The following is a 7,563-nucleotide window of genomic DNA, read 5'->3' on the forward strand; positions in this document are numbered from 1 at the left end:
TCCCAAGGGGGTCAGAGGGGTCCCAAAGTCCAGTTTACTAGGGAAGCCCATCCTGAAACAGATCGTGATTTCCTGACCACTCTGGCGAGGACCCCGCTGCCAGGCCTGGACATGGACCACTAACTACCCTGCATCCTGCTCCCCTCCCCGGGAAGGGGTCACAGGTCAGGACTCTCACTGGTACAGGTCCGCCAGTTGCATGTCCAGCCTCTTCGGCTCCTCCATTCGCTCTGAAAAGTGGACAGGGGACAGGGGGCTTGACAGCCCTGCCTACCTTTGTCCCAGGCCTAGCTCAGCTAGTTGAGGTGAGGGTGGAAAGGTCACTGGGGTCTAGGCTCCCCCTGCTGTGTGTATAACATCCTTAACCCTTTCCTTACATGGAGGGAGACTCTGCCCAAGGCAGAGCAGGGACGGTTGAGGAAGCTGACAGGGAGTCAGGTGACCCACCCAAGGTCACAAGGCAATGACTCAAACCCAGCCCTTAGGACAAGCCCAGATTGTTTGGGTTCATAGCAACTCCTGACCCCGAGGATACAAGTCATTCCCGGCTGGGAGAGTGGGCCTTCCACTCACTAAGATTCCTCAGGGTGGGTAGGGAGGGTGGGTTCAGTGAGAAAGGAAACCTCGGACTACAGAAACACCGCAGGACTCTGGAATCAGGAGACAGGATTTGAGTCTCAACTTTAGCCCTTCTGGCTGTATGACTTTGGGCAAGCCGCTTAACCTCTCTGGCTCTCTGTTTCCTCGTGTATAAAATAGATCTGCTCTCACAAACCACAGAGAGGACGGTATTATCATGGTCACTGCCAACCCCCTGCAGGAGAGAGGGGAAGATGTGACCATGGTGCCCCCTGCTGGCCCCCCATAGCTCACCCTGCTCTCAGGCCCGGACGTCCAGCTCCCGGGACAGCGCAGGAGCCACCAGGCAAGTCCGCCAGCCCTGCCGCTTCTTGGACTTGAGGATGTCCCCAAAGATGTGGTCCCCGACGTACAGGACGTCCTTCCCCCGCACCCCGAGCAGCTCGCACACTGCGTCCAACCACCCTGCCCGACCGTGGGAGGACAGGCCCACTCACAGCCCTTCCTGTCCTGCTGGGCAGCCCGGGGACATGGGCTCCTAGCTGAGAGATGGCGCCTGTGGAGGGACGGGCCGGGGAGCCGGTACCTCCAGAGTAGACGGCACGGTGCTGATGGGGCCCCGTGCTGGTGCCCACGCGGAGCTTGCCCGTGTCCTAGAGGGGGCAGAGGGGTGCCCTGGCCAGAGAGGGCAGGGGGCTGGGATTGGCAGGGGTAACCATGGGGCGCCTCAACTAAGACCGGCACAGCCAAATAAATAAATAAATATTTAAGAAAGGAAAAAAAAAACATATGTCCACTCAAAATAGATCTTAAAGGACAAAGCAGTACATTGGTAGCTGTTAATAGAGCAGGGCTAGCTCTGTCTGTATAAATAGAGAAATGGGCCTAGCCATAGAAGTTCAAACTATCTGGTTATCTCATGTATTCACACAAACTGGGTCTCAGTTCCAGTTGTATTTAATGCTTTATGATCTCCTAGACTTTCCAGTGCAGTCACTTTTTGACAAACCTTTGTCCTCATTTGAGGGGTTTTTGTTGTCGGGTTTTTGTGTTTGTTTTTGTGGGTATTTGCCTCATTGCATCCCTGAGCTTTGCAGCTAGACAGATGTGATTCGAAACTATGTTCTAAGGTGTTTCCTGTAGTGGAGTAATTGGTTTGCAATAGTCAGTCATGCTTTTCCACTAAAAGGAGACGGAGGGGTGGTAAGCCTCGAGATAAGCTAAAGTTAAATTGTTAGAAGAATTCCTTGATTGGAAATTATAGCTTTGCGTTTTGTTGCTCTATTTCCTGAAAATAACTTGGAGATGCCCCTGATTTGTCCATCTACTGCTTTGATTCCTTGGATACCAATCATTCTTTCACGTTAAGCAAAAACAAGTAATTGTCGCAGAGGTCTCTGTATTTCGCAGCTGCCCTTTTGTAAGACGCACTTTTCCCAAAAAAAAACAATTTTAAAAACCCATAAAAAAAATATGTCCACTCAAAAACCTGTAAGTGAATGTTTAAAAAAATAAAATAAGAGTGTCCAGGGACTTCCCTGGTGGTGCAGTGGTTAAGAATCTGCCTGCCAAAGCAGGGGACACGGGTTCAAGCCCTGGTCCGGGAAGATCCTACATGCCACGGAGCAACTAAGCCTGAGTGCCACAACAACTGAAGCCCCCACACCCTAGAGCCCTCACGCCGCAACTACTGAGGCCGCGTGCCACAACTACTGAAGCCCGTGTGCCTAGAGCCCATGCTCCGCAACAAGAGAAGCCACAGCAATGAGAAGCCCGCGCACCGCAACGAAGAGTAGCCCCCTCTCGCCGCAACGAGAGAAAGTCCATGCGCAGAAACAAAGACCCAACGTGGCCAAAAAATAAATAAAATTAATTAATTTTAAAAATAAAAATAAAAAAATAATAAAACTGTCTAAGAAAGAAAGAAAGAACTTAAGATTCTTGCTTTACACACAATTCTAACACACTTGGTTATCAATCTTCCCAGCCCAAGGCCATTTAAAGAAGTAATTGCTAGAAGCATACCAGGAGCTATAAGAAGTGGCAGATGACTAGAATCTCAGAATCAGAAAAAAAAAAAGTACAAAAGTGAGTATCAAAAAGCAGAGCAATTGGGACCATTTAGTGTAGAGCTGGAAATAGTCCCTAAGGGTCCACAATTGCTGGTTTTGCAACAAAGCACGACGACTTCCATTCAGAGTTTTGACCTGGATCGTCCAGAAAGACTTATGGGATGTGGCATGTCCTCTTTTAAAAAGGAAGACCAGTTTATGATACATTTTAGAAAATTTTCTCTACAAGATGGCCAAACTTAATGAAGTTAGGCACTTTTGAAGGGATAAAAATTATCTGGGGGGAAGAAAAGTGTATTTCAGTGAAATAGTTCCTTCCTTGGTAATTCCAGATGAGCAACTGTTAGGATGGTGAGGCAGGAGTATGGAGGCTGCAGGAGGTACATTACCTCAACATCTGTGCTGTCAACCCCTGGGTGAAACCGCCTCTGCCCAGGAGCCCTCACAAAACCCCTGGACTTTTCAACAGCATGAAAGACAAAGAAAGGCCAAGGGAATGTTCCAGATTAATGGAGGAGGCTAAAGACACATGACAACTGAATGCGGTATCTGCTCTCAGATATTGAATCAGGGAAGAAGATTTAACCCAAGGACATCATTAGGTCAACAAATAAGACTAGACGATCTACAACACCTAAAAGTACTGGCTCAATGTCAATCTGTAAAGTTGATACCATAAGAAAAATCTCTATTCTTGGAAAATACTGAAGTATTTAGGGTAAAAGTGTAACTTACCTTCAAATGGTTCAGGGAAAAAATTATGCATATAGAGACATCCGTGTGTGTGTGTGTGTGTGTGTGTGTGTGTGTGTGTGTGTGTGTGTACGTGCTTGGGGAGACAAATGATAAAGCAAATGGAGTAAATCTTGGCAAAAGGTATAAAGATGTTCTTTGAACTATGTTTTATTTTTACAACTTTTCAGAGACTTGGAATTATTTCCAAATTTAAAAAATATATTTTAAAAATAAGGAGTCCCAAGGCCCCCATGTTACCCCCAGGAACAGTCACTTTGGCTTCCACTTTCTTCTGAGCTCCCAGCTGGACGCCTCCCATCCACCCAGGGGCAGAGTAGAAACAGGACCACTCAGCCCTCATGCCTGTCGATTCTCACACCCAGGCTGTGCCTGTTTAGAAAGTGTCCAGGCCCAGCACGTGACGGCTTTGTTCCCCGTGGCTGCCTGACACTCAGAGAGGTGGCCAGATCCTAGGTGCCCGGGGTGTTGGGTGCACCTGTCGCCCCTCACACTTCACCTCCGCCTTCAGTCGGAGGCATTATTCCAGCTCACACAGCTGGTGACCAGCTGGTCCACAGCATCGAGGGCCTGGAGGGGCCTTTCCTTCCCCTGAGCTTGGAGAAACTCTCTCGAGACCACCAGAAACTTCCCGCAGATGGGGCTTCCTCACACAGGGGTGGCTGTACAGGGAGACCGAGGCGGGTACCAGAGCAATACATCAGGAAGGCTTTTTGGATCTTTCTGGACAGGAAAGTAGGATTTATCGGTGGGCGTGAGTAAGGAGGGGACAGCGCCAAGGCTCTCAGGAGTGCAAGGCCCGCCACGTGTCCAGGGGCCACGACTAGGGGTGTATTTGATCCCACAGGCATCCGGGATGAGCCTCTTTTCTGCCACCATGTTTTCAAATTCATCCGCATTAAACTTAGTAAATCCCCACTTCTTGGAGATGTGGCTCTTCTGGCGGCCAGGGAACTTGAACTTGGCCCTGCGCAGGGCCTCAGTCACGTGCTCCTGTTCTGCAGCTTGGCGTGGATGGACATGATGACGTGGCCAATGTGGACCCTGGCCACCGTGCCCTGGGGCTTTCCAAAGGCACCTCGCCTATCAGCTCCAGCCCAGGGCAACATCTTGTTGACACGGATGATGTGGAAGGGGTGGGGCTGCACTCGGATGTGAAAACTATCTTTGCCACAGCTTTTCGTGACGTGCGCGTTGACACAAATACGGGCAGCCTCCGGGGCTTCGGAGGAGACTTGCTCATCCTCATGTGACACCACGTGGCCACAGAGTGGGAGCTCATCCGCTTTTGCCTTCTTCCATCCCAGGTCAAAGATGCAGATCTTAGCATCAGGGACACCTCAGCAGAAGCGAGACTTTGGGTACAGTCTGTTCTTACCATATGGGTAACACCAGGATCTTCAGTGGCGTGCCAAAGGGAAAGAGCCACCAGGAAGGCTTTTTAACAGAGGGGCGTCCTGGATGAGATCTTCAGGAAATGTAGGATTCGTGTTAGTTTCGAGGAGAAAGGGATCTCACATAGCCGGCAGGGCGCCCAGTGCTGAGGGGCTGGAAGGAAACTGACCCACAGAACAGCAGAGGCTGGGAGGGGCCTCCAGGGCAGTGGCCGTGGGAGCCCCGCCCCGGCTGGAGGGCTCCTCCCCTCCGATGTGGCCGCACAGCCGAAGGGCACGTCCCGGGGTGAATGGGGAGGGCCGCTGCCGAGGGTGGACCCCACTTGCTGGAAGGGGCTGGGGCTGACATAGGACCCACATACAATTCTGCCCCAACCCTGCCCCACCCAGGGCAAAGGCCGGCCCCCTGAATGGGTGGGGCAGCGTGGAAGGAGAGATCTGGGGTGAGACGTTAGGAAACTTCCAAGAACCTGTCTCTCCTGCCATTAGAATAAAGGAAGTCGCCGGGAGTCTGTGCTGTGTGAGTGCATATGTGAGTGTGAGTGAGTGTGGGTGTGAGTGTGCACTGACTGCCCGCACGGCCGACCTGACCATCCTGCAAGAGCACAGGATGGGGGCAGGGAGGCCGGGGCCAAGGCTCCCCCGTGGGACATCAATGCAACACTTTGGGGCTCCACTTTTAGGTAAAATTGGCCCCTGAGGGAGTGAGGTGAGGTCTCATTTACACCTAAACTGGGAAACTAGGGGCCTCCCTAGCTCAGCAGCTGTGCAGCCCTGCAGACCTTGGGTCCCCAGGGAATCGGAGGGTGGCGGGAGGCAGAGGAAGCCCGAAGCATAGGAGACAGTGCCATCCTGTCCCTGGACTGTGTAGCTCAGTGGGGAAGGTGCACGATGGCCCCGAGCCAGGTCTGGGACAGGATGGAAGGGCATCCGAGACCTGCCAGACCCGGCTGAGGCCTGGCCAGAGGCCTTAAGAGCCACTGCCAGGGACAGGTCCGTCCCCCCGCCCCCGACAGAGACCCACAGCTGCCCTTGCTGCAACCTGGAGAATCCGGAGGGGGCTAGGCAGGGTGAGCACAGGCCAGAGCAGAGGGTCCCGGGGCAAAGGGAAGCTGCGCGGGAGTCAGGATGGGGCGTATTTCAGTATTATGTGCAGTATTTCCTGCACATAAATCGACCTAGTCAGACACCACGCATTCCTTAAGTATGCGCTTCATGCCGAGCTTATGCTAGAAGCTGGGTTTAAAACTATGAAGAAGTGTTACCTGCCCTTAAGCAGCTGACAGTCCAAGAAAGGAGCAGACAACATGCATTAGTGGGAAACAGTGAAAAGAGAAAGCTGTGCCCTTAGAACCCGGGGAGGTCAGGGAAGCCTTCCCGGAAGAGGAATCAGCCACGCAAGGGCTGCCCCCAACGGTGCTGAGCCGCAGCCTGGCGAGCCTGCGGGAGTCACAGACATGCTTGGTTGGGGTGGGGAGTTGGGGTGTCAGCTGGGGCGCACTGTGGCCGGCCTTCCAGGCCACACTGACAGGCGGGGACTTTCTCTTAGAGGTGATGAGAGTGAAGGAATGTAAGAGAAGAGTGACCCGGTCCCGTGTGCCCAGGGGTGGATCTCCGTGGCTCAGGGTGGAGGAGGACACGTGAGAGGGCTCGGCCGGGCGGCAGAGGCCAGTCCGGCGCCTGGTGCAGTGATGGGCAAGGGATGCTAAGCACCTGAACCCGCGCTGCACGGGAGTGATGCTGGCGAAGAGGAGGTGGGGGAAACACTAGGAAATAAAGCGGGTCAGCTCACAGACGGATGGGTAATGAGGGTGAGGGGACGGAGCCCGGCGGTCTGTGTTGAAGGCACGGGGGTGGCCCGGCTCCTGGGGAGGCAGGGGGAGCAGAGCAGGGCGATAAGGTTGGGATCCGTACACAGACGGTGTGATGGAGGAGACTGAGAGGCCCCCTGGGAAACAGGCCTCGAGATTCATGAGTTATTGGGGTGAGCTTGGATGAGAAGAGGTGACAGAGCCTGGGAGGCTGTACCAGACTCAAGCGTGACCACTGATTGCAGGCTAGGACGGTGACGATGTTGTCAGGACAGGAGTGAATTAACCCAGAGCGCTGGGCGCCGTGGTGCGCGGCAGGAACAAAGCTCCTTCTAGAACATTCCATCACAGACCTGGGCCTTTGGGAGCAGAATCTAGAAGCGGGACAACAGGAGAGGCTGTATTTCACCAAAAACAGGCCTCTGTAGAGACAGGGACTGTTCTTGGCCTCAGCACTGTTGCAGTGAAAACCCAGACAGCACGGCAGCCCAACCCCTGTGCCGGCTGCGCAGGCAGAGCAGGGCCAGGGCGGCGGTCCCCTCGCTGGCGACCTTGGCGGCTCAGGGGCTCCCGGGGATGGCTCTTGGTGTGCAGGTGTGGCTTCCTTCGTGTGCCTTCCTGGTGACACCACAGGCGACCGACCCCATATCAAGTCTGAGGCCTCAGGAGGGGGCCCCTCAAAGGCTGCAGCTGTGGACCCTCCAAACCCCATGAGGGAGGCACCTCGCAGGTGCCCCATGGAGCCTGGAGGCTGAATTCCAGCGGGACAGGAGGTCTGTGCCCAGCAGACTCACCAATGCTCTTAGAGTCCCAGTCAGTACTTCTGAAATTTTAACATGCACATGAATCACCCAGGAGTCTGGTTAAAATGCAGCTTCTGGGCTTCCCTGGTGGCGCAGTGGTTGAGAGTCCGCCTGCCGATGCAGGGGACGCGGGTTCGTGCCCCGGTCCGGG

General features: G+C 53.8%; 1 pseudogene; it reads right to left on the reverse strand.

The window, feature by feature from the left end:
- Positions 1-3,576: 3,576 nt before the first annotated feature.
- Positions 3,577-7,348, reverse strand: LOC102994480 (60S ribosomal protein L10-like; annotated as a pseudogene).
- Between the last annotated feature and the right edge of the window lie 215 nt (positions 7,349-7,563).

Source organism: Physeter macrocephalus, chromosome 12 (genome assembly GCF_002837175.3).
Source record: "Physeter macrocephalus isolate SW-GA chromosome 12, ASM283717v5, whole genome shotgun sequence".
In the NCBI taxonomy this organism is placed as follows: domain Eukaryota; kingdom Metazoa; phylum Chordata; class Mammalia; order Artiodactyla; family Physeteridae; genus Physeter; species Physeter macrocephalus.